Source organism: Tamandua tetradactyla, chromosome 3 (assembly GCF_023851605.1).
Source record: "Tamandua tetradactyla isolate mTamTet1 chromosome 3, mTamTet1.pri, whole genome shotgun sequence".
Lineage (NCBI taxonomy): Eukaryota > Metazoa > Chordata > Mammalia > Pilosa > Myrmecophagidae > Tamandua > Tamandua tetradactyla.
In genome coordinates this window covers 99855600-99882348 of record NC_135329.1, presented here as the reverse complement: position 1 = coordinate 99882348, position 26749 = coordinate 99855600, and the positions used below count along the sequence as shown (strand labels likewise).

Sequence of the window (26749 nt, the reverse complement as noted above, 5' to 3'; positions counted from 1 at the left end):
AGGAAACATTTTGGAGAATAAGTGATTCAGAGAGAACAGAGAATGTTGTAGCACCACAAAGCAGAGAGTCCATCTCTCTGCTTTGCCTTCATGAAACTGGAAGCCAGGTGTGCTGGTTTGAAAGGATATATGTCCCCTAGAAAAGCCATGCTTTAATCAAAATGCCATTTTGTAAAGGCGGAATAATCCCTATTCAATACTGTATGTTTGAAACTGTAATCAGATCATCTCCCTAGAGATATGATTTGATCAAGAGTGGTTGTTAAACTGGATTAAGTGACGACATGTCTCCACCCATTTGGGTGGGTCTTGATAAGTTTCTGGAGTCTTATAAAAGAGGAAACTTTTTGGAGAATGAAGGATATTCAGAGAGAGCAAAGCAGAACAATATAACCACGTGAAGCAGAGTCCACCAGCCAGTGACCTTTGGAGATGAGAAAGAAAAATGCCTCCTGGAGAGCTTCATGAAACAGGAAGCCAGAAGAAGAAGCTAACAGATGACACCATGTTCGCCATGTGCCCTTCCAGATGAGAGAGGAACCCTGACTGTGTTTGCCATGTGCCTTCTCACTTGAGAGAGAAACCCTGTACTTCATCAGCCTTCTTGAACCAAGGTATCTTTCCCTGGATGCCTGTGATTGGACATTTCTGTAGACTTGTAATTGGAACTTTTTCTAGGCCTTAGAACTGTAAAAAAGCAACTTATTAAATTCCTCTTTTTTAAAAAAAAAGCCATTCTGTTTCTGGTATATTGCATTCCAGCAGCTAGCAAACTAGAGTACCAGGAGAGAAAGCTAGCTGTGTTTGCCACGTGCCCTTCCAGCTCGAGAGAAGCCCTGACTGTGTTCTCCATATGCCTTCTCACTTGAGAGAGAAACCCTAAACTTCATTGGCCTTCTTGAACCAAGGTATCACTCCCTGGATGGATGCCTTTGATTGGATATTTCTATAGACTTGTTTTAATTGGGACATTTTCTCAGCCTTAGAACTGTAAACTAGCAACTTATTAAATTCCCATTTTTAAAACCCGTTCTGTTTCTGGAATTTTGCATTCCGGCAGCTAGCAAACTAGAGCACATGAATCTATTTCCAAGGTTTCAAATGATTTGGATTTGAGGTCCTGAGAAGCATTTTTGCATGGACCATTTCACTTCCTGAAATTGTCAGATAATATTAATGAAATCTAGTGAGTACGGTACATAGCAAGAAACAGCTATAAATTCTTTCCAATGTCTTACCCATTTAAATGACGAAATCACCTTACCCATTTAAAAGGTGATTTCGCCATTCCTGCAGTAAGGAGGAATTTCTATAAACCCATGAAACTTGATTGGCTTTGCAACTTAGTATGACCAATAGAACATGGGAATGTAATAAAATATTGAGGTCAAGTAACCTTGCAGATCCTGCTCTTATTTTCTTAGAATGCTGCTCCAATACCATCATGTAAAGAAATTAATGCTAATTGTCTTATGGATTATAAAGCTTGTGGGAAAGAGGTCTTAGCTGCTGACCAGCACCAGCTACCAGACCCAGGAGTGAGGCTATTTTGAACCATGAGTGTCCTGCTATTTGCTACCAGGTATGTGGGTCTGGAAAATGACCAACAAAAGGACTGTCTTAGTGAGCTCAGCCCAAATTGCACCAACCATCAGGACTTGGGGCTTATAAATGATTATTGCACAGCAAAAGATAAGTAATTCAATGAATATATATCAGGAGGTCAGCAAACGTTTTTCTTAAAAAGTTGAAAGACAATATTTTAGGTTACTGAGCCATACTGCCTCTTACACAGCTACTCAAGTCTGATGTTGTAGTAAAATAAAGTAGTAATAGATAATATGGAAACAAGTAAGTATTCTGTTCTAAAACAAAATTTTATTTACAAAAATGGATGGCCAGCACATAAACTGTCATGTACCAAACTCTGATATATGTGTGTTCAGCAGTATGTGAATATGTGTTTATATGCTCTCAAAAATCTTTAATATATGAAGTTTCATGATTGATGCATAAGATAGAATGGACAAGTAAAAACTTAAATGAAAATTGGAGAGAAGGAAGACAATAGGTTATAGATAGCCTGGTTCAAAAGAAATGAAGGTCATTGGTCAGGAAACCATTTTCGTAAGTCCATCATATTACATATTACATACACACATATGTGTATTATCAGTTTCTCTATTTCATGAAACCTTAGTAGCAAAAGCTAGCAATTTGTGGCAAAAGCTCATTTCAGATGTGATGCCAAGTTTGTACTAGTGTGAATTGTAAAAAGGTAAAAGGCTTAAAGATAAATAAATCAATAACAATCCATTTTAAATCTATTTCACACATTTAAACTCATTCCCTTGGTGTTATCACTCAAAAATAGTAATAGAAGATTTTGCTCAAGCAGAATGGCTGTCTGCCTAATATAGACATTAAAATCTTGTAAGAATAGTCACTTTGGTAGTGAGGATACAGCCATTTTGGTAGAGATTAAACCAAGGTAGGTGTGCTTGTTTGAAGGGATTTATGTACTCTAGAAAAGCCATGTTTTTTGTTTCTATCCTAATCAATCTTATGGGAACAAAGGTTTCTTCTAATCCCTATTCAGTACTATAGGCTGGAAACTTGATTAGGTTATCTCCATGGAGATGTGACTCAATTAATTGAGGGCATTAAACTTGATTCGATGAAGACATGTCTCCATCCATTCTATGTGAGTCTTGATTAATTTACTGGAATCCTATAAAAGAGGAGACAATTTGGAGAAAGTGCCTTTTGAGGATGAGGAGAGAGCCACAGAACCACAACAGAAGACAAGAGAACCGGAGTCCACCAGCCAGAGACCTTTGGAGAGGAAGAAGGAAAATACCTCTTGGGAAGCTTCATGAAACAAGAAGCCTAGAGAACCAAAAAAAAAGAAGCCTAGAGAGAAAGCTAGCAGATGCTGCCATGTTTGCCATGTGCCCTTCCAGCTGAAAGAGAAACCCTGAACTTCATCACCCTTTCTTGAGTGAAGATAACTTCTTGTTAGTGCCTTAATTTGAACATTTGTATAGACTTGCTTTAATTGGGGCATTTTCTTCGCCTTAGAACTGTTGACTAGCAACCTATTAAATGCCCCTTTTAAAAAGCCATTCCAGTTCTGGGATATCACATTCCAGAAGCTAGCGAACTAGAACAATAGGTATGAGCCTGTGTGGCTGACATTCAGCTAGCCAGGTTATTAAGATCCAAATGTTGTAGAAATTTCCTTATATACTTAAAATATGAATAATGAGCCATTGCAGTATGGCTAGAGGATGCCTCTCACCCTCAATCTTTTCCAATCAATAAATGTTCTCCTAACTTAATGTTTAAATTGTATTTCTGGGCCCGGTTAAAGATTTTCTTTTATTTATTTATTTTTTTAATATACTTCAAATCTGTATCTGCTTTGCATTCTAATGTGAAGATCTTTGCTAGAATGCTTTGAAATCTATTGGAAATATTGATTCTCATTTAAGTACCCTTAGATCACCAAAATCTCTCTAAGGAAGAAATTCTTTAGGTAATGACTCCTATTGCTAGTTAACAAACTATATCATGAACATGTAACACATTAATCCTTCAATAAACATGACCTGAAGTTCCTAAATGATAAAATTATCATTTTACTTTCTGCCTTAAATTGATTAAAGTGTGAAATTAATGAAGCATCCAATTCTAGTTCATATGGGCATAATTCAAGGCAAGATAAGGCTCCACAATTTCTTAGAAATCGTCTTAGGACAGATAATAAAACTATGACTGAGTCACAGAGTGAGAAAGGGAGTCTAGGCAGGAAATAAAGTTTATTCTGTTCCCTGGAATCATTCTTTAAAGAATTCTTCTTATGGATAAATCCTTCTTGTCACTTAGTCTCAGCCCCAATATCATCTTCTTAGAGAGACTGTTTTTGATCACTGCTTTAAGTCAAATTCTCCAGAAAATAGACTTTGGGACAGAAATTTCCACATAGGAAATTCCCTGGGGAATGCTCTTGGGATTAACATCTATTGGGGGAGAGGTGGGTAATGAAGGGAATTCAGTCCAAATTAAGTCCTCAAAAATTCCCTCCATCCCACCAAGAGCTCCTGTGCTAGAATGTTTCTATAGAATTATCTCAACATGCAGGAAAGGGATAGGCATTTATATCCCCTATTCAGTTAGGACTGGATGAGGGGGGGGGGGCATTATTGTTGGTATGTCAGCTCTCCCTGGCTGAGGAAAATTCCCAGAGGAAGACCTTGACTGAGATCTGTCAGTCAAAAATACTCCCAGAAGCTGGAGGACTATGGGACTCAGCCTTGATGAGGGAATATGGTTTGTGTTGAATACCATCTTATATCCCACTCCTTGTGCTACTCAGATGTTTATGCTTTGCATTTTAACTTCTGGAACTAAATCTACAATTCCTGGGAAAACACACAATGGAAGGTACTTAAAAGAAGCTACAGCCCTAGAACTACAGCTGATAGGAAGCCATATTTGATACTTATTGTTGCCCTTTTCCATGATCATTTCTAGATTTCTCTCATCTTTAGCTATCATCTCTACTAATCCAGGTACCTTACTTAATAGGACATTCTAGAATATCATAACTCAATGTATCTGGACTCATCATTATAAAAGCTTCACAGGCCTTGCCTGTTGCACCAAGCTAGTTGCAAGAGAGTTGGAAGAGATGCCCTGTTAATCACCAGGTTAGCCATACGGATGCCATATAAATTCTTCCATGTTCCCATTTTGTAATAGTAGCCATCCATTCCTCTGATGATCAAGATAAGATAAGACAGTTTTGTCTCATGATAATGAGTTCCTGGCCTGCTGATCTGTTGGCATGAGGAGCCGAAAGAGACTTAGTAGCAGATATAGGTTAAAGTTTAATGGAACCCTTGTGGTGTCTCTGCTAGAAATATTTCCCCTCTGAGATCCAGGACCTTTAAATTTATTCAGCTAAAAACTGTGCAGACAGAAGGCACAGATTCCCCAAATGAATCACTGGGAGTGATACTAAGTGTGGATATTCCTTAGTTCTAAGTGTTATACCTGTTGAGGACAATGTTTTAGTTTCCTAGGTTGCTCAAGCAAATTCCATGAAGTGGATTGGCATAAACAGTGTGAATTTACTAGCTTATTGTTTTGAAGCTAAACAAACATTGAAATAAAAGCATCATCCCGATGATCCTTTCTGAAGACTGGCATTCTGGGGCTAGCTGCTGACGATCCTTGGCTCCTCTGTCACATGGCAAGGCAGGTGGCAACACCTCCAATTCTCTCCCTTCTCTTCCAGGTTCTGATGATGTAGCTTCTTGCTTCCTGTGGCTGTCTTTCTCTCTCTTTCTCAATTGCACTCCACTTATAAAGGAATAATAGGATTCAGACCAATCCTGATTGAGGTGCATCACACCCTAGTTGTAGTAACCTCATCAAGTGTTCCTACTTTCAATGGGTTCATACCCACAGGAATGGATTAAATTTAAGAACATAATTTTCTGGAGTATATACAGCTTCAAACCATCACAGACAGTTTCACATAGTGGTCACTGATGTACAGTGCATACTGCATCCTGAGGTTGTCCTCTCCAAGCTAGAGTTGCAGTTGTGCATTAAAAGTTCCTTCCATTTAAAAAAAAAGTTTCTTCCATTGCTTGGTGTGCCTGGCAGCTGCTGGGTGATATGGTTTGTGATAGAAGCAGTGGTTCCCATGGTTACTGTCTCATCTCCTTTACTGAAGTGTGGATTACTTGGTTCAGTATAGTGTTATTTGGGATACATGGTGACATGTCAAACATTCTTCTGTTTAATCTCTTATATAGTGGTGCTGACTGAAGTTCCATGGACAGGAAAGGCATATCCACTCTTAGTGTATAGACAATTCCAGTCAAGATGGATTTCTGCTCCTTCCAGGTGAATGGGATCTAATGCAGTCAATGCAGCACCAAATGGCTGATTGGCCTTCCTGTAGGGATGATGACGTATTGGAAGTCCAGAACTGATTTCTGTTACTGGCAGGTGGAATATTCAAAAGCAACTGAAACTAGATTAAACTTAATGAGTAGGAGCCCATACTACTGGATCTGTGCATAGATTCCATCCCTGTGACCATAGGTGAACTTTATATATATGCCTACTGTGCAAGTACTTAGATAGCAAATGAGGGAAGCTGGCTGATTTATACTTGGTTGTTTAGTGCCTCTTCTGTGTTGAATGACCTCTGGTGAGTGTTAGCCTATGACACAAAGATGTGACCACTCCTATAGATTCAGCCACATATCTACTCCTCAGAGCTCCTATGTCTCAGTCAGATAATCTCTCTCTTATAAGGCCCCTGAACAGCCAATAAGACCTTTCACAATATACCATATATATATTCTTATGTTGGGCCACTTCTTTTTCGATACCAAGTGGCAAAACAGGTACACTACCTGAAGCTCAGCCCACTCAGAGGATTTACTCTTACAGCCAACTATTTTTCAGGGTTACATTTAGTTTGTAACCACATCCTGAGTCAGTCCACCTATGAACTGGGCTCGGCAATTTTCCCCAATGTCAACTTGTCACAAGGATCCTCCTGAGGTAGCCATAGATGTGGAATTGAGGAATAAATGTGTGTTTAATATTAATGGATGAATTGATGTCTGGGCCACCTACTTGCATATCACACTTGCTCAATTCCAGATGTACAATTCCATATTATGACAGCTATCTTTTGGGCATAGTTGATTTTATGACTTGCTGGTTCTCTTGTAAATCATCTCATGATGGACAGTACTGTCTGAATGGTTACCTGATATCTCATGGTGAGCTGTTCCATATCTTCTAGGAATTATTTTTCTAATAGAAAATAAGAGTTCTGTGTTTTGATTATCTTACTAGGGATTACTATAAACTCCCACTGCTGACACATATATAATACAGAATCTGTTGCATTATATGGCCCAAATGGTAGGACCACTTTGCATCCTATATTTGCTACAGTGCTCGTTTATGTTCTAATTTCCACTGAAAGCTGGAAGCTTTTCCTGTCACCCAGATAATGGGCTGAATCTATATTGTGAAATATGTTGTCTCTGAAAGTCAAGGAAGTACAGTACTTTGTCTTTTACTTTAGATAGATTGTTCAAATATACCTCAGACCATTTGTTTCCTAAAAACATCATTGATGTAGCTAATCTCTAAGTATTTATTGGGTTTATATCATACTCTCTGGGGTACATGTATCTTAACAAGACCTCCTGTGCATTTTCAACTTCTTACTAATCTGTCCAATTAACGATGTTTATAATATGTGAACCAACGAACAAAATATTAAACCATGGCATGTCTAAATGTTCCAGATCTCTTCTGTCTAATTATGAATGACAAGTGGGGGGTACTTAACAGAGTCCTGGGTTAAGAGAGTAAATGTTTTTGGGATGTGGGGGCATTCTAGTAAAGGTATCTTTCACTGATTAAAAGAGAGTCAGCAAAATAAAAAATCATGTTGCATTCCCCGTAATCCTCTTTTTATCTCCCACCCTTGGATGTGATCTCAGAGCTTAAAGCTGTGGAAATTATTTTATGGCCATGTAGCAGCAAAGCAAACAAGAACACAACTGAAACGCCAACACACATAAGTTGGTTGTTGGATAATAACAACCCATGATTTTGATGAAATCTTTCAGCTACTGAACCTATCTGAAGTTCTAGTTACCTTAAGATTTTACTTAGAAATCTGTCTGTTACATTAGCAAAGGTATCAATAACTGCTATAAAAGATAAACAGAGTATGAGTAGCTTAATTCATATAAATTATCTGTCTCTTGCCTAAAAATTAAAATGAGTACTTCCAGATGGCCTAGTCTCTTCTACACAATGATTCTGGAACCCAGGCTTCTTTCAATTTTTTTTCCTACCATCTTCAACACTTGGCCTCCAGAATCACCCTGGAGATCAACTCAATTCCAGCCTTAGTGAAGGGGGAGAAAAACATGGAAGAACATGCATGGGAAGTTTTTAATGGATCAGGGCATGTATGTCACTTTGCCTACATTATTTACGCCATATGATCCATGCAAAAGAGAATGGGAAGTTGTTTTCCCAGGAAGGAGTAGAAAAGTATTTGATGATTAGCAGACAGGGCTGTGGTCCATTCTTATGTTCCTCAAATGCCCTCTTGCCTCCTACTCTGATATATTAAATGCATTCATTCCCTCTAAGGAGAAAAAACAAAGTTCCATTCAATCACTGCCACCTGTTCAAAGTTCAGAATCTTTAGATGATGCATAATTTATATATTTTTTCAGGTCCAAATGTGGTTCTTCATGATGCATCAGCTTAGCAACCCAAAGTAAAACTCATCTGCATCTCCCCTATATACAATGATGGATCCAGGAGATAAATGAAAATTCTCATTCAGAGAAGGTAAAATGGAAGACACACTGAATCCTTGGTCCATAGCATTTATGAAATCTTGCTGGGAAGACATCATGACAGTACCCTAAATTGAAGGTGGAGGCAGTTTCAATCAGACCCGATTCTGCCCCTGAAACCTTGATTCTGCTCTCTGTCAGGAATTCCTCTTGTCCATTGAGAGAATCAGGGTCTCTGAGACCCCTGGTTCCATTCTTGATGGCCACACCTAAAGTGGGGGATGGAATGTCTCTTACCACATGCTTCCTGTTTGTGCAAGACTGTAAGTTCCAGAGTTGTCTGCAAGTGTCAAAAGCTATTTTAAAAACTGTTAGAGGAAGTTTTGGTAATGTGATTCCTTCAAAAACTTAGTAGGAGCATCAAGTTTATTTCAGTCATTTCCATGTACCTATAATCACACCCAATGTTTTCCCTAGACTTATTTCTGTAGCCTGATTGATTTATTTACTTGCTTGCATTCATTCTTTATATCTCAATTAAAGTGGCAAATTCAGACTTTCTGGCATAATAGTTTTGAGTAGGTAGTAACAGCCTTAATCTGACCTTTGCTTCATAGCTGAATACAAATAGCTTTTTGTTCCTCAACATTTCTGCGGATTTCATCTTTTACTATTTGTGATCTAAGCAATAAATTTTCCAAACATTCAAGACTCCCAAATCTAGACTTTTTTCAATTCCTTTTCATTTCTGCTGGCAATAAAGTCAATTCTTTGCTGGATAAACTTTTCGCTTATATTACTGTCTCAGTACACGGAATTACACTGGCTTTTCAACCATTTTCCCTGGAAGTACAGGTGAGTAGGCCCAAGTTACAGTGGGCAACAGTTTTTACCAAAACATTTGCAACTTTCTAGCACAGGTCACCATTTGGAAAACCTCCAATATCAGTTCTCTTGGTGTTTACTACCCAACCACTAACCCACTGCTACATATTTTAGATTTTTTGTTATGACTACAGCCCACTTCTGTAAATAATCCCTGTTTTATGTTGTCAGTGTGCATGCTTTTTCTTTGTCCCCCCCACCCCTTCCCTCTCATCTATTTGTCTGTCTGTCTATCTATCCATCTTTGTACCTACCTACCTACATACCCACCTACCTGTTATCTATCTATTTATCGACAGCAGCAACACTTGTGCCAGTCTTCTTGGAGCAGTATTTATGATGTCCCTGATTTTTCGTATTATTTGGGTTCTCATCAGTGTTTGATTAAGAGTAGTCATCTTATACTTTTTCACCAATAGCTTAATGAGAGAATATTGCGCTCCAAAATTTTTACATAATACCAAAAATATCTGATCACCTAAATAAATATTTATTCAATCTTGTTCTTTATTTATACAAAAGAAAAAAATGGTTTCATAGAATGAGAGTTTGGCTGAACTGATTTAGCCTACCCACGGTTGCAAGGAAAAATTAAGTTTGTCAAAGATAATTTAGTACTGATTTTCTATTTTACCATTAGTTCTTAGTACTGACTCGGGTCTAGGTCTATCTCCTCTATTGATTGTGAATCTTTAAAATTTGTTTTCTTAGAAAGCTACATCATAATTCTAATAATTCATATGATTATATATGTAAGAATGGGTTAGCACAGTTATCATCACTGCCTATGCTCCAGTCTATTAAGTTAATATCAAGCCTAGGCAAGAAAAACATTTATATTTTCTAACACAACATGTACTGAAGCTAAGATCAGTGAATCATTCACTGTTCTGTTTGTTGTGTCTTTTTAATTTTGCCAATTTTCAATGATAATATTGAAAAATATTCAGGCAAAGTCTCCAAATAAATAAAATTTCTTGGAAAGAATATTACATCCTGATGAAAAACAAAGCTTTTAATTTTTATTTTTCAGCATAACTTAGGTGCTTTAAAGCACAGTTCAGATTAACTCCTGACATAACCCAGACACTTAAACTTTGTTTCCTAGTACTAAAGACATGAACATACATATAATTTCCATCACCTAAAGCTATTTTGGCATCACTGTGATGGCCTACTATACTTTTGCAAATTATTTTATCTTCCTTGCTGCTTTATAATTCTTCTTGTCAATGCCACATCTCTGCTAATGTCACTTTGAACAGTGATTGCACAAATGCTTAGAATTACTGATCATTTCCACAGGCAGCATTCTGTCATGAAGTAGTAGGGGAATATTTTTCCATTCTGTGCAAGTGTCTTACAAGTGACTGATTTCCTACAGGATGGCTTTCTTGGCATCCAAAGCACGGACTTTAGTCCCCAGTGAAAACTGTATGCGCAAATTAGAAATGGATGAGAAAAAAATAGATCTGGTTTGGGAGATGCATTTTCTCTTAAATTCCCAAACTGATAGCTTCTGTCATCTCCAATTAACAATTACTATAATAACTCCAAACAGAATTTTTTATGTAAAAGTATTTTTTGGGGGGAAGTATATGGTCAGGGAATATAAAAGTTTTGTCTTGATCATTTTCATTTTACTCTGTTTGTGTCTTATAACTTGAAATGGATAGAGATCACCAATTTGACAGTCAGTTTTCTTGGACTAATTAGGCATTTACATGCTGAATTTCCTTAAAATGTTAAAGCTCAGGGGTTAAAAGTAAAATTTTCCATAAAAGAAAGGAGAAAAAAGTGAGTTGATTGGGAATGCAATAAAGAGGAAGCAATATCAGTTTCTGGATTGGTTACAGCTTTGAGTTTTTAAAAATTATTTGAAAGGGCTAATCATAAGGTTGACTGTATATCAGATAGCTAGAAACCTAAAAATTTTATTTTAAAAGCTAGTCTGATACATTTGGGCAGATATTGTCTTAACAATGGTGCAGATGATAGTTTAGATAGATAGATAAAGATAGGAACACACATCGGCATGTATAAAATGCAACATCTTTTTCAGTTTAAGTTATGATGTTCTTATGCATTACCATTTGATCATGAACTCAAAATGTACTTTAATAATGCTAATTTCTAGAAAATATAATGCTTGGGGAAATTTTTAAGCACTTATTATTTGTTCCATTATTATCTTACTTATTATAATTTCAAAAGATTTAAAGAACTTTTCTAGTCGTTCCTTTTAAGAAAACCCGACCATGAAAAATTTAAAACAGGGCATTCTCTTCTTCAAAATTATTTACTAAAATATTCTCCTCTTTATTTGGAGGACAAAAGAAATTGAACATGTATCTTATTCCAAAGTATTGAATATACTACACATATCCTGATTAACATAAGATTTCCCCATTATTTCATACAAAATCAATCTCTTGGTATTTTTCTATTGTCAGTCTAATGAAACAAGATGTTGTTGAGTCACCATTATTTTTCTTGGCCCTGGATTTTTCTTTCACCAGGCTGGTTCCCAGGGTGTTACATAGACCTTCCCTACCCTCAACTTTGTTTTTGTTTTTATTTTATTTATTTATTTTTTGCATAGGTGGGCATCAGGAATTGAACCTGGGTCTCCTGCATGGCAGGCGGGAATTCTGTCACTGAGCCATATTCACACCACCCTCCCACCCTCAACTTCGGATAGTTAGTCCTTAAATAAAAATCCATCCGTCCTCAGAATGTGTATGTCTTGATGGAGGTAGATGACCTGTGTTCAGAAAAGAGTCTGTGGATTTGTGACTCTAAGGTAGGGTCAAATAAGCATAACATTTATAGACCAGATTTTGAAAACTCAGATGCTGTTAGGGAATTAGCACATATAAATGGATTGAGCAGCCAAGTATAATCCAATTGACAGTTGCGGACTTGAAAGCCTATGCCCCCTCAAAAGATATGACAAAAGTCAGGCAGATCGTTTACTTGCTGAAATATAGAATAGGTCTTACCAGCCTGGGAAGAGAAATTGGAACAATTTTGAATGTCAGTTCCCACTTAAATAAAGGTAACTAACTCAAATTATTGAACAATATACAGACCAAACAAAGCACATCTCTGGGAGAAATTTGGTCTACTGACAACCGGTTTGGAGCTGGTGAATAGTTATAATGATAGGAATCATAAACTTTTTATAATAAAAGTCTGAAGTTTAAAATTAAGTTCGAATGTTTTTCAGTACTACTTAGCTCGACCATGCGCCCCACCATTTTTTATTTTCTTATACCTGTCAACTTTATTCATTCACTTGCTTGTATGGCCTCTGAATTCCCCTGGGATTGAAATCATTGTAGATCCAAAAAATCTCAACAGCAATGTTAGAGCAGCCGCTCTTCAGTGGAAGAGAGGGTGCATGTTTCCAAAATGAGAACGAGAGATCTAGGATGTTGGTTGACAGGATGTACAGGGAACTTCAACAATCCCCCTCAACTCATGTCATGAGTGCATTTAATATTAAAACAGTAATAAAAAAATTGAATTTAAAATAGAAGAAATAGAGTTGAATCAAAGTCCAGAATTTGGGTTGAGAAACCAGAAATACTGAAAACAATAATTAGCAAAGAGACAAATGAGAGATAGCTAAAAAAAATAATAGGCAGAACCAGATCAGGTGGAACTATTTTTGCTCCCCTACATCTCTCATTCCATCCCCCCACACACACACACATGCACACACTCTATCCCTGTCCATTATAGACTAATATAAAATGGTTTTAGGATGAGAGAAACACAACCAGGAAATAACCCTAACATGGCTATAGAGGATTACCTCTCCACGGCAGATCAAGTGTTGGCTATATTTCTGTTTCACCTCTGCTCCCTTGTCAATGATGAGCCATTTCTCAGTCACTAAAGCTGTTTTAGGAGACAACTTGGCTTCTCATAAATCCAAACCTTTGGAAGGCAGTTTAAGGAAAGGTTCTTTGCCTCAGGCAATGAATCTCATCACATCAGTTTCTCACTTAGAGTCATTCACTCCAGCCAGCCATGCCTCAGCCATTTTAATACACAACTGACATATCAATTGTGTCCTATGCTGACAAATACATAGATGTTAGTTCATAGACAGCTATTTCTCTTCCTTCTGATCCAAGAACTCCAAATGAGTCTACTTAGAAGGTTGCACATGTTAGTGACCTTTGAAATCTATGAATGCAATGCCTTCATTTTTTTTTCACTTGGTTATGTATTTACAGTATGTATTCCAGGGATATTCAGGAAAGATTGTTGAGTGGCTTTTAGTGGTTTGGAACTCTTTTTTAGGTTTTTGCTGTATTTTGATTCTATTCTAAATAACAGGGATGACAGTGGGGTATAAAAAGAAAGCTACATGGTAAACAAGTCTAAGGAACAGCATTTCCATTAGAGAAACAGTTCAACTGTTTCTATGGTCTAGACCAGTTATTAATTTTATACTGAGAGTAAGACCCTACCACCCTCTCCCCTGGGAACTTCTGGAGACATTCTCAATGGTTACAACTGGGAGGATGCTACTGGCTTCCAGTGGGTAGAGGCCAGGGATGCTACTAAACATCTTGCAATGCATGGGACATCCTCCCACAAAAAAAGAATTTTCTGGTCCAAACCATCAATAGAGCTAAGGTGGAGAAACACTGCTGTAGGGGAGAAAAGCACAAGTCTGAGATTTGATAATTCTATGCCATTTGCTATCTGTGTGGACTCCTGTAAGTAACTTAGACAATTTAAGCTTCAGTGTCCCAGTGTGTGGACTGGGGACAATAAGATTTCTTTCTTAGTGATTGTTATGAGGAATAATAATGAGGCAAAATGTGTATAAGCACCTATCACAATACCTGACAAAAGCCAGGTAGAATATAGTAATTACTTACCTACTAATCCATATCCCGATCCCCCTCCTACCCATATCTCTCTTTGGCTTGCCTGGACTAACATAATTTGGTTATATTCTGGTATCGGAAAAAGAGGCTAACAAAATAATCTGGGATTGGGAAGAAACATAGGCCTTTAGTACCACTGGAATTAGCTTTATGAACTTAGGAAAAGCAACTAAATTACTCTATCTGTGTTTTGGTTCTTTTCACTATTGGAAGGATGAAAATACATTTTCTCTTAGCTGTTTCAGAGATGAAAATAAATGAGTTAATAGGGCAAGCAATGGTTTGCCTGAAAGAAATATGTTTTGAATTAGTTACATTGGATTTTAAATTTGGGTCCTGTTGGAGGTCAAGTGTGATACAATGGGAAATCTAGACTATAATACATAAGAAAAGAGTTTGTTACTCTTTTCCCAGAGAGAGAGGTGCCAGGAAGCATCCACAGGAAGCACAGTTAGCTCAGGTGGGAAGCACACATGCAGAACCAGAGGGACTAGGGGTACAGGGTAGTAGGCCTCCTGTGGTGGTCAAAGATTGATTAGTTTAAAGGAAATGTGCATTAAAAAGGTGAATGGACTGGGGCTCAAGGGCAGTGAGGATGGTTAGTGTTTTAGTTTACTGGGTTGCTCAACAAATACCAGGAAGAGTCAGATTAGACAATGGACATTTATTCACATAGAGTTTTAAGGTTAGGAAAATGTCCAAATCAAGGCATCATCAAGGGGGTGTTTTGTCCTGAAGACTGGCATTCCAGGCCTGGCTGCCAGTGATCCTGGGAAACTCTGCCACAAGGCAAGGCATATGTTAGCCTCTCTTCTGGTCTCTCCTCTTCTCTTCCAGGTTCCACTGATGTTCTGCTTCTGGCTGGCTTTCTCTCTCTCTGTCTTAATTTCTTTCCACTTATAAAGGACTCCAGTAATTGGATTAAGACCCAGACCCAGCCTGTTTGGTTGGGCCACACTTTAATAAAGTAATCCCATCAAAAGTCCTACTTACAATGGGTTCACACCCACAGGAATGGATTAGGTTTAAGAATATATTTTCCTGGGGTACAGACAACTTCAAACCACCATATTCTAAAAGATATGTTCTTTTTCATGAAAAATACATTCTATCCATCAAAATATCCAAAACGCTTTAAGTCATTCCAGTTACAAACTAAGCATAAATCTCACCAATATGGGTTATGGGTGTGGTCTGTCCTGGACCACAATTCCTTTCTGTAAAACCTAGAGAATAAGTTATCTGCTTCCTATATAAATTTGAGGGACAGCCATAGGATAAACATTCCAATTGCAAGAGGGAAAAATTGGAGGAAATAAGGGGTCATGGGTCTCAAACAATTCCAAAACCCAGCAGGACAAATTCCAGTAGAATTCAGAATCTGAGGGTCATCTACGGCTCGTCCTCCAGGCCTGAGAAAGTGACAGTTCCACCCCTTCTATGCGATTGTGCAGTGTCTGTGCTTTCCTGTAACACTAGCATGAACATTCCACCCTTTGGGTGGTGGTCAAGCTCTCTGCTAATCCCAGACAAAGGCCCCACCCTCTGTCAGCACTGGGGTGGTAGCATCTCCCTGAACGTGGGCAGAAAGCCAGCCCCTTCAAGTGCCAGGGTATTAGACCTGCCCCCTCCAAGTGCAGGGAAAAACCCACCCTTTCCATGCATGTAACCACATGGGCCCACTCTCTAGGCCCAAGCTGTTCGATTTAGTACAGAACTCAGCTTCAGTTGTTCTGTCCTTGAAGTCATTCTCCCTTCAATTTGTCCCTTTTCTGTCCCTTTCAGTCCAGGCTCATTCAAATTTTGCAAAAACCTTGTTGGTTTTGTATGCAGTTCACAGGGGTCCAATTCATCAGACAGTAGGTCTTTCCACAGATCTTTCCTGGATAACTAAATCTCCAATTATGACTTGCACTGAATGGCTGACTGGATCCATTTTTATTTAAACCCTCATGTGGAGCCTTATTTTCTGGGGAGTGGCTTTCTGGAAACTCAGAATTTTTCAAACCATCAATTTTTTGTTTCCTTGTGCTCAGGCAATCAGCACTCATTATCCCTTTCATCACATGTTTTCGTATAAGCTGCAAGGAGAAACCAGCCTGCATTTTCCACATTTAGCTTGGAAGTATCCTCAGTTAAATACCCAAGTTCATTGCTTTCATGTTTTACTTTCAATCTAACATTGAACTTAGTTTCACCAAGTTGTCTGCCACTTTCACATAAAGATAACCTTTCCTCCACTTTCCAATAATGCATTTGGCATTTCCTGCTAAGACCTAATTAGAAGTACCTTTAGCATCCATATTCCTGCTGACAGTCTCTTCAAAGCAAGCTAGGCTTTTTTTCTATCAAGTACCTTACAGTTCTTCTATCCTCTACCTGTTACCCAATTTCAAAGCTGTTTCCAGATTCTTGGTACTTGAAATAGAAGCACCCCATGCTCCTGGTACCAAAATCTGTTTTAGTTTCCTGGGCTGCTCAAGCAAATACCATGAAATGGGTTGGTTTGAACAATGAAGAATTTATTTGCTTACAGTTTTGAGGTTAGGAAAAAGTTCAAATAAAGGCATCATCAAGATGATGTCTTCTCCTTGAAGACTGTGATATTTGGGGGCTGGCTGCTGGTGATCCTAGTCCTTAACTTGGCACATGGCACCTGGCATGGCACCTGGCATTCACTCCTAGTCTGCTCTTTCAGGTCCTGGTAATGTTCAGCTTCTGGCTGCTACCTCTGGTTTTCTTTCTTTATGTCTGAATTTCATCCTGCTTCAAAGGACTCCAGTATTTAGGTTGGGCCACACCTTTCTTGAAATAATTTCATCAAAAAAGTCTACTTACAATGGTTTACACCCAGAGGAAAGGATTAGATTTAAGAACATGTTTTCCTAGGGTATGTACAGCTTCAAACCACCACGATTAGCTTTCATTTAGGACCAGCTGTAGGTTCTGGTAAGGTTGTGGGTGGTATGGATGATGGCTGCACATGGGGTTTGAGTGCTGTGGAGTCTAGGCCCCAGAGCTGAAAAAGTATTGATCAGGCCCAAGGTCAGTATTGAGGCAAGTGGTTCAGCCAAAGGAAGATTGATGCTGAGGCAGCATGCAAAAAATTTTGAAAGTTATGACAGTGTGATCAATAAATGATTTTTACTTCAATAACATATGGAAGCACTTTCAGAAGTTATGAGCATTATCTAAATTGAAGGATTTCAGTGCGGTTAAAAAGTTATTTTCCTATAATTTATTGCTTACTCCTTTATAGATAAAGATACTTTTAGTTTAATTTTGTTTTTTAAATTTTAATTAAAGATATATCTACATTTAGTATAGATAGATAGATGAGTCTCAAATTAAGAGTACAAAGTTCCTCCATTTCTATTCCAAATAGTTAATCTTTTAAAATAATTTCTGAGTTTTACTTCTTCTGGTATTTTCCTTTATAAATTTAAAATCCATGTTTTGATTTTTCTGTTTGATTTATTGACTTTAAACAGTATCTGACTCCACTCTTTGAAGGATTAATTATATAGTGACTTGCCCAGCCATCCATTTTCCCTCCTTCCATTCCTAAGCTTATAATTTATATTTGTATTTTTAAATTGCCAAAGTTTATAAATTTCACATTTGATGCATAACTAAATTGTGTTTCCATTTTGCTACGGGTTCCTTCCAAAAGGATAAGCATAATAAAAACACAGTTTTAAAATTAAATAAATATTTAAAATTTTGGAAATACATAACAAAAATGTTGGAATTAAAACTGTAGAGAAGGAAATGCAATTCTATGATACTATACATTTTCATAGGAGAATGTCCCAGGAATCCATGTACTATGCCTTTTTTTTCCTCCTTTTAAGCTTCATTTGTTTGTATTTTTTCATACATTGCCAGTGATGCCAAATTCATAAAAATCCTGTCATTTGCTTTCTGAAATTCTGTTTTTTGCATGTGTGTTTGTTTTTTGCTTTTTTCCTTTTTGCTGCTGTTGTTCTTGTTTGCTGTGTAGGATCTCATCATAGATTAAGTTCTCCAGTAAGCAGACTGAAACAGAAATTTGGATTCAGGAAATTGATTGGAGTTAGCTTCTAAGCATGAAACTGGTGCAGGCTAGGGATGAGGGAAATACAAAAAGGAAGCAGGATGGGTAAAAAGGAAAAGCTATGCTATGAAGCAATGGCAACAAAGGTCACCTCTGATCCTATGGAGATTTTTGGAGCTGGAATGCACCTTCAGAGATGTCCCAAGTTGGGGTTCTGAAGGGGCAGCCACTGGTGGGGTGTGTCCCCCAGGAATGGGTGTGACCTCAGGACAGGGGTTTCTCTTCAGCAGAACAGTACTGGGGTGGTAGGTGGGGAGGGACTCTGCTAAAAACCATCTGCAATCAGTACTCCCAATTGCTGCAAAATTCATACTTCCAAACTAAATGAGGGATAGAGCTGGGCTGAATCTGAGCAGCACAAAATAGAATACAAAACACCTGGTAAGTGTAGTCTTGTAAATCTTTGCACATTTGAAAAATTAACTTTTCATTATGCTTCACTGATAATTTGACTTGCTTAGAAATAGTTTCCTTCAGGATGTTTCTTTACTGTTTTCTAGCACACAAACTTCTAATGAGAAGTCAAATGGAAGATTGAGGCACTTCTCTTTTTTCTTGATGTTCTGAAATTTCACCAGGATGTGGATCTTTCATTCATTTTGAATAGCATTTGTATGTGTCTTTAATATGAAGATGTGTCATTTTTAGCTAAGGGTGAGCTTTTAAAGATAGTTTATTTCATATTATGTCATCATTTCTATCTATTATCACAGTTTTTTGTTGTTGTTGTTATTTTTTTAATCTGGAACTCCTATCAGACAAGATCTAGAACCCTGTATCTTTCCTCTCTGGAAAGAATCTTTCATCTTTCTATCCTTCTCTTGTTTTTGTTCTCCTTTCTGGGACATTTTCTCAATTTTTGTCTTCCAGATCATAATATGGAACTTTGATTCTGTTCACTTTACTTTCCATTCCATATGCTGACTTTCAAAATTGCTGGGTAATCTGTCTTCTTTTAATGCTCTTTTATTTTTTGGTAGTAGTCTCTTCTTTTATGAATACAAGTACTTGTCTCTCTATAGATATAGTTAATGTACATTTCTATGTATTCATCTCATATAATTTTTATTTCTGTTTAGTAAGCTGTATGTTGGTTCACTTGGTATATTTCACAATTTTTGCATGTTTGATGATTCATGACTCAGTTTTTATAAGAGAAGAAACAACAGATTATATGCTTCCTTAAGTGACTAAGTGGTGTTTTTGTAGTATGTGTGTATTACTCTCAACTAAACTATATACACACATACAGTATTTTGCATATGTTATATATTTTATGTCAATATATGTTTATATATATGATGCTTTACATATGTTTGGTTTTATATATGTTTACATGTGATACAGTATGTTATGTTTCACATTTGCTTTACATGTGTACTATGTATATTCTCTATGTTTGTGTGTTTAATCTAAATGTCTTGAATGGTGCTTTTGCTCCAGTATGTCTCTATTAGCCTCAAATTCCCAAATGTTTGATATTTGCAGGAGGTATATTTTTTAATCATGTTTTCAAGATATTCTGCTCTTCTCTTCCCATAACCATCCTAGCTTTTACCCCTTGTTATCTCCAACCTTCACTCCCTTACTGAAGAAAGGTAATTCTAATCTGATAAATAAGCAATCAATGATAAAGCCAGAGCTCACCAATGTGTAGGATGAGTGTGCATTAAATCATACACGTCCACTTATCTTCTTTCTATTTTCGATGTTCTTTAGCTCATGAAGAACTGAGTTTCCAGAACTGATCAGCTCAAGCCTCCCCTTATCTCTACTCCCTTCATCTATGTGATTAGTAAAAAGGATGAGCGGGTTATGAGATGAAGATTTTGGACAATCTGTAAGGTTCCACAGAGTCTGCTCAAAACCAGGCTTTACCAGAGCTCTGTAGTAAGGTATCAGACATTTGTGCAACCTATAATATTGTCTTTTGAGTCTTATTTAGTTGTTATTCCTGGGGGTGTCTTCCTTTTAATACTGAAAGACACTAAAAGTCTAATGGGCAGGCATTTGACTAATGAAAATCTCAGCTTAATACCCAATAATGTTCATTCATGTGTTCTATTATATCTAGATGAACCCATTTAAAGTTATAAATATTTACAAAAAGTAAAACACATTTATCAATTGGCACCTGTCATTTATTCTCAAAGGATTATATTCATGATCTAGACCCTCTTCGTATTCCATCAGAAGTCCCTTTTCACCTCCATTCCAGCTCACACACGTAGGATAATGAATTTTATTTGAACCACTTATTTAATTCCCACTACAAGAACATGAAAACACATTTCATGTAAGTGAGGATTGTTTTTTATACTGATAACACTGAATAAAGTCTAACTTATATAAGAAATTTCCCTCACACAATTTTGCATTTTAGCTAATATTAGTAACCAATACTAGAATTAGTAACAATTGACTTTTACCTGCCTCTCCCTGACTGGCATACCAGTGTGTTTCTACGTTGAGATTTAAAAGTGTAGCATTAACACACAGGCAGAGATTAAGTCGCTGATTTACCCAGAAATCTGTAAACATGGGAAGTGAGACATAATTGGTTTGATAATAATAAAGAGGACTCAAAACATTTCATGAAGTGGGGAAGGTAAGTTTTACTAAGGCAGCATTTTGTAGTGGGGTGAACAGCCATAGAGTGGAATATTGATTTAGTACCTAAGAAGATATACTTGCCCGTGTGGGTGCTGTGTGTGGGGAGGTGGGTGGGGGTATTATATAAAACTGTACCCTCTTCACAATTTTACCAAAAGTACTTGCTGCCCACCAAAATCACTATGTAATAGGTAGTGGAACTATAGGGCATTATTTGAGTAACTGACCAAGATCCGGGAAAAGGGTAAATGGCCAGAAGGCAGGAAGGTGTGAAGAGGCTTGGCAAGTCTCCTGTGTCTGTCATTCTGTTGCTGTAACAACCATTGTTAACATGAAAATAGAACCATGGTTACCTTTGGGGCTGTGTTGAGTTTTGGGAGAGAGAAGAAAATAATTTGGACGGTCCATTCTCTGGAGACCCATTTGAATCATCAGAGCTTGATGTCATTTGTCTGCCTCTCTTTCAGCCATGCATTCCACATGCCAATTTGCTTAAATGGTGGATGCACATGCCAAATCTAATTATCCCTTATCTCACAAAGTCATTAATCATCCCTATCCATTATTCATTGACTACCAATAGCTACTCCAGTCCTTAGTACAAGACACTTCAATACACATTAGGAAACCATGTTTATAAGTGACATTTATTCCTAAAATGTACTGTTTGGCATTTTTAAGTTAGATGAAATATTCTTGGCATGAAAACTGGTAATGTGTTTCAGGCCATTCTTCTCATAATCTATAAAATAAAATAAAAACATTAGGCTAGGGACAATTATGAAGCTGTTGATAATTATTCACCATTAGGTTAATTAGCAGAGTGGAGTGATGATGTTGCCCATCCTAATCCTGAACAATATCCAAGGATCCCAAAGCACTTTGAAAAGAAAAAAAGTCATCAGAAGCTTCAGGGGGAAAGTGAGGTGAGGGAATATTAGCCTAGTGAAATGACAAACATTATGTGAAATATGTGTTTACTGTAAAATTCTCTAGACATCTAACATCCTCAACTACTGCATTCTATGCAATTCATATTGCTCCATGTGCATTTCAATCTTTTCTTCCGGAATATTTGAGTGCATCGAAATAGATATAAACAGTGATCAAGTTCAAACCCCATTATCTTCCCAAGACACTTCCCGAGTTTATGGTGCAGTAGACATTTGGACTCAGATCTTATGACTGCAAACCCAGAGCCTTTTCATTCACGCATGGTAAGGGATGGGATAAAAATCCACTGAGGGCCTCATGCTGGTGCCATTATATACCGTTTTCACAAGTCCATGGAAAAGGCTAACCATATATCTTTATTTGTATCTCTATCTATAATCTTTAATTATACACTGATATCTTTAATTTATAGATAAGGAAATCAAGCCTCAGCTGGGGTAAGCTTCTTGCCCAAGCTTCCTAGGAAACAGATGGGTCTGCCAAGATTTGACTCCTAGTCTATAGGATTCAAAGTATATTATGTGTCCTTACAAACCCTCTATCTTCTGTTAATTTCATATAATGCTGAAAAGTAAGGGTAACTTACTCTCTCTTTATAATAAAAACCAATGTTGAAGTTCAAAGATTTCATAAAGACCAACCAATACAATTCCTTTATTTTAAAATTGAGAAAACTGAGGCCCAGAGAAGTGACTGCTTTACACATAGATAACCATTGTTGTAGCTGAGTTAAAACACAAATCTCCTACTTTTTAATCTTATTGATGTGTATTCTAGTTTGCTAGCTGCCGGAATGCAATATACGAGAAACAGAATGGCTTTTAACAAGAAGAATTTAATAAGTTGCTAGTTTACAGTTCTAAGACTGAGAAAATGTCCCAATCAAAACAAGTCTATAGAAATGTCCAATCTAAGGTATCTGGAGAAAGATACCTTGGTTCAAGAAGGCCAACGACATTCAACATTTCTCTCTTAGCTGGAAGGGCACATGGCGAACGTGGAGGCATCTGCTGGCTTTCATGTGGCTCTACCAAAAGGGCACTCTCTCCAAAATGTTTCTTCTTTTAAAGGATTCCAGCAAGCAACTCCACCTTCAGTGGGTGGAGACACACCTCCATGGAAACCATCTAATCAAAAGTTACCACCCACAATTGGGTGGGTCACATCTTCATGGAAACAATCAAAATGCTCCCACCCAGCAATATTGAATGAGGATCAAAGGGCATGGCTTTTCTGGGGTCCACCACAGATTCACACCAGCACAATGTGTTTTCTACAACACCAAGCTTTCTTCTTGAGCTACTCACAACTGGAATATTATACCATCCTTTCCTCTTTCATTTCCTCTCCTTGTAGCTGAAATCTATACATATTGTAAGAATGGGCTCAAAAGCTCCATTTTTCAGAAATCCTTAATGAATTCCAAATGCAAATAATTTCTCTTTTCTTGGAACCAACAGAACATAAACCACCCATGGTGTACTTAATATCACCTTTGTATTGATCCCTCCTTATAATTTCTCATGTTTTCTTAAACACGTTTAGATCTTATTCCATCAGCTTGACTGAAAGTTTCATGAGAAAAATTCATTCATTTCCTGGTAGCTGCTCGGTGGCCCCAGTATATTGCCCCTGCCATAGGCAGTGGCACTTTGTCAGCATTTGGCAATTGGTCCATGCTTGGGCATGCGAGAGGTTATATTGTTTAGTTTATTCCTTTTAGAAGGTGCAGCTTTTGTCATTGAAAAGGAAAATAAGATTATAGAAGTTGGGCATTCTTGTGGTGTTCTACCTACTACCAGGGATGTAGAAAGCCAAAACAGCCATTTTAGCAGCCAGCCTTTTCTTGTGGTGTGGTTTTCGGCCTGTCAGCTCAGTGTTCTACTGTGAATTACCTGAAAATAACTGCTAGTGTTTGTATTTCAAAATGTATCCATATTTCACTTACTTATTCACACCTTCGGAGCTCTGACGAGTAGGCCTAGATTCCTGAAAAGGCTTTGCAACAAATGATGGAAAGGAAGATGATAACAGCTGGTCTGATCTTATTGAAATCATTATTTATGGACGTTCAGAAACAAATAGATGTAACTAAACAAAGGAACTCAGGAGGAGGGAAAAGAAACATGAGTGCATTTTTTCCCCTTTTCGTCATCCTCTCTATATTGATAGCCTTACACACCTTCAAAGTGACTATGCTGGGGGATAAGGGGAAAGAAGAATGTCTAGGAGAAAAGAAATTCTGGAATATTAAGTAAAACCAAGATGCCAAATAGAATCCTCTGGGGTGAAATTTGCATGACAGTAACTTCTTTCTGGAGTGAAATTTGCATGATAGTAATTTTGCCTTAGCAAAATTCTTCTTCATTCAAACCTATTCCTCCTCTAGGATAGGTTCTAACCTTGATAAACGGTACCGCCTTCCACTTACTTGCTCAATGCCCAAGCCACGGTGTTAGTGTTGCTGATTTTCTCTCCATCGCCTACTATTTCCATTGAATCATCAATTTCTGCTGATTTTGTCTCCTAAATATCTCTGGATCTTTCCACTTCTCTCCAATGTACTGCTATTGCCATAGTCTTAGCCAAAATCATTTCCTACCTAGATCACTTTGTCTTTCACATTCATTTCTATCCCTCTCTACCATCGAGTCAGTGTAGTGGTTAAGACTGCCACCTTGCAAGTCTGATTGCTCATTGATTAGCTATGTGGTAGTGGCCAAATAACTTCAGCTTTTTGTAAGGAAATAATGATATCTACCTCATTGACTCCTTATGAATCTTAATGTGTTAATATGTGAAACACCCTAAAGAAGCTGGGTACACAGGAGGTGCTCAGCAAATTTTAGCAATTATTACTATTGCACCCAGCAGGCTCCTGGTAAGCAAAATGCATATCTGATCAAGCTCTTTTCTAGCTTAAAACTATTCAGTGACTTCCCATTATTTTAGAATAAATAGCAAAATTCTTAAAATAGCTCTAAATGAGCTTGTTTGATTCACCCCCGTCTACCTCTCTGGCCCTGTTGGTACCATTCACCCCCTCATTATCTGATCTCCAGCGCCAGGGGTTTAATTTAAATTTCTTAGATAGATAAGATTCATTTTGTCCTAGGCAGCTTCCTTGGGCTGGTCTTCCATTCCTTTCCCCTTAATTTCTGCTTTTCTTTCAGAATACAACTTAAAGACCATTTCCTCAGGGAAGTGTCCCTTTTTAATGTGATTTCGTAATCCTTAGGATAATAGTCAATCAATTAACTTTGTAATTATATGTCTTTCTTTCTATCATGTAAATTTTATTATGTTATTAAAGTTCATAATGAAATTAGCCAGGGAAAATACCACTAGCTTCTAGAATAGTGCCTTCCATAATAGTGCAATATAGACACCTATTAAATAGATCAATAAACAAATGGATTAGATTCTATGTTTTAACTTTCTAGAGGCTTCAATCTGGATCTATCTGTCAGGAACAGCCAGGAACAATTTAGAGGTAATTAATTCTATATTCCCATTTTACAGATAAACCCAGATATTGCATGTAGCAATATCAAGAGGCTCTTTCCACCTTCTTCTTGTCCAAAGTCCAATTTTCTCCTACCTACTATCATTGTGGAAAGAATCCCATGCATTAAACCAGGCATCCCTGGTGACTGACTGACCACTTTATAAATTGTGCATGGTTGAGGATATTAATCCAAAGGTCCAAAATTCAAACAGTAGTAATCATGTTACTAGTGAAGTACCAGGAAGAACACAGTCTTGGGACCATAAACAAGCATTTTTCCTACCTCACCTGATAAAGATCATCTTGGGTTGTAGAATATAAATTGTGATAAATATTAGAAATTTCTCAAGCTATTTCTAAACAGGAAAAGGCAAGGTAAGAGAAACTTGATGTTGACAGGTGCCTAAAAACCTGAGCAGTTCTTATCCTTGCCAATGTGGGGGAAAAATGAACCCCGACTTGTAAGCAAACAAAATGTATGAAAGATAAACTCTGAAAACTGAAAAATTGGAAGCCAATTATAGGTTTTACAAATACTTATTTTCTTTGTTTCTTCAAATAGTGAGCTACCAAGTGTAATAGATCCATCCTTTAATTAAAACAAAATATTTCACTTAGATCTTTAAAAAGGCAGATATTAGATTAAATAAAAGGTTGCTATTTCGAGGTTGGTTTGTGTCTCTATTATCACAATGATCAAATAGAAAGTTTCGTTGAAAGAGCTGTATTTGTTGAATATTTCTATCTTATGCATTTTTTCTAGTTTATGCCATGATTACTATCACAAAAATTACATAGCACTTCACACATTTCAAGTTATTTTGCATTTTCTATGCTGAGACAATCTTGACTGAATATGAATGTCCACTTACTGTCAACCTGGAGTAGTGAAATATATTTATTTAAAATCAATTCTAATGCTGTAAATAGATAAAAGTGTAGTATCACCTGGATAGAAATACATACTTCTCCTTTGGAAATGGAGAAGTTATGATTGCTATACATGTACGTGTGTGTGCTTATATGTATGTGGGTATCAGTTGTTTGTTGTACTTAAAGGTTAACTCTTCTTTTTATGGTTGCTATTCAAATGATCTCTTTCTCTCTCATTCCTTTTTTGCATGTCACAGACATTTATAGTCTTCTTTTTCTAAACCTAACCTTTCCCTGATTACAGACATTGTACTAATTACTCACTCTGATTCTAAGGTTCACACAGCCGGTTTTGTTCCCACTTCTGCAAAGGCACGCAGCTGCATCAATATTCAGTAGGGAGCTTGTGAAAATAACCTAAGTGGTATTTAGGAATAGATCTTTCTCCAGGAGGTAAATACCTATTCAAATAAAATATACACTCAATAAGCGTTTTAAAAATGCTACAAACTTTCCAAATGAGAGTTTTTACAATGAAATATTCATA

General features: G+C 37.2%; 1 long non-coding RNA gene across 1 annotated transcript; it reads left to right on the top strand.

The window, feature by feature from the left end:
* The first annotated feature begins 1493 nt into the window (after positions 1-1493).
* LOC143677551 (uncharacterized) lies at positions 1494-21782 on the top strand. Its single transcript, XR_013172670.1, has 4 exons — positions 1494-1582; positions 8298-8415; positions 19974-20149; positions 21678-21782. It is a non-coding gene; the product is annotated as an uncharacterized LOC143677551 (long non-coding RNA).
* The last annotated feature ends 4967 nt before the right edge of the window (positions 21783-26749 follow it).